General features: G+C 32.8%; 1 protein-coding gene across 1 annotated transcript in view; it reads left to right on the top strand.

Moving 5' to 3' along the window:
• LOC106880586 (uncharacterized) overlaps positions 1-1,750 on the top strand; it is a 37,223-nt gene that overhangs the window by 29,838 nt on the left and 5,635 nt on the right. The window lies entirely within an intron of this gene.

Here is a 1,750-nt window from a genome sequence, read left to right on the forward strand (position 1 = left end):
TATATATATATATATATATATACACCCACACTTACACACGGAATTCAGGAGTGGTTTTTTATTTTTATTTATTTCTCTACAAGTAGATCCCAACGACAATAATGGCGTTATGTTTCTTTTTTTTTTTTTTCTGTTTCCGTAAATCATAAACTTGTTACCTCAGGCTTTGCTCTATATTTTCTTAATTTTCCCTTCATTCTTTCAGCGATTCTTCTTCAGTAATTCTTCTTTTAACTCCGAAGAACTTGACTTTCCTGTCTTCTGATGTTTTTTGTCATTTTGAAGTAAATATTCTTGTCTGAAATTCATATTCTGTATTGACTTCTATTCGTGATAATTTTCGTTTCCCTCCTGCAGTTTGATTTCAAGCAGTTTCTCCTATCTCTTTGACATGAGATAATTCGTTGTATATTTGAAAATATTTGTATTCATCGCTCCTACTGTCACACCATTATCATTCCCTCCGTCATTTTTGTTCACTCTCGTTTTTTGCTGTTGGTAAGTGGACAAAAATCTATCTATCTATCTATCTATCTATCTATCTATCTATCAGATTTCGTTTTCTTTCTACCTATCATATATCTACTGCTCTCTCTCTCTCTCACTCATTCTCTCTCTCTCTCTCTCTCTCTCTCTCTCTCTCTCTCTCTCTCTCTCTCTCTCTCTCTCTCTCTCTCTCTCTCTCTCTCTCTCCACACACACACACACACATATATATATATATCAAAATTTTGTATCTTGGATATAGAGTTACCCAAAGTATACAGAAAAAGACAGAGATAGGGAAATGAATTGTATATGTATGTATATGCGTGTATATCATCGTTTATATATGTGTATGAATACGCACACACACACATATATATATTTATATATGTAAATGTGTGTGTGTGTGTGTTTGTGAAGTATTATTACTGTTAAAAACAGTAATAATAAGGTGTCTAGTAAGACTTCTACCTAAACAGGTATAATATGAAATATTTGAAGAAAAGAAGAGTAAAGATACCGCTTACTAAAAATAAAAGCGAATGCTTTAAAAAACCCACCAATTCTACGATAAATAAACACACGAGCAATGTAATGAATATTTTAAAAATAGGCCTACCTTCAGGATGGAATATGAAGGCGGATACCTCAATATCAGTTGATTTCATGTTGTGCATGAGAAAACATGCTTTGCAATTGGAGACAGTATTTAACACTTATTTCTAAAATATTCATTACCTCAACATCTGTGCGTTTCTAACTTTAAACGTCAAGCTCCGTTTAAAGGGAAAACATCGTAAACAGTAAAAAGAAAGTTGATGTAATGAATATTTTAGAAATAGATGCTAAATACTGTCTGCAACTGAGGATTGCAAAGCATGTTTTAGCATGCACAGCATGAAATCAATTGATATTGGGGTATGTATTAACATGCCTTCATATTCCATTCTGAAGTTGGGCTTATTTTTCAAAATATTCATTACATTGCTCGTGTGTGTATTTATCGTAGAATTGGTGGTTTTTTAAAGCTTTTGCTTTGATTTTTAGCAAGTGGTGTCTTTACCCTTCTTTTTCTTACATACATACATACATACATACATACATACATACATACATACGTGAAGTATATTTGCCACTTAAATGTGACTAACCACTAAGGGCGAATGCTACTGTAGCCTTAGTGGTTAGCCACATTTAAGTGACAAATATACTCCACGTTGTCGTGCAGCTACTGTTTATACCTCGTTCAGGGATTTATTATATA

The sequence above is a fragment of the Octopus bimaculoides genome, chromosome 26 (genome assembly GCF_001194135.2).
Source record: "Octopus bimaculoides isolate UCB-OBI-ISO-001 chromosome 26, ASM119413v2, whole genome shotgun sequence".
NCBI classification, from domain to species: Eukaryota; Metazoa; Mollusca; class Cephalopoda; order Octopoda; family Octopodidae; genus Octopus; species Octopus bimaculoides.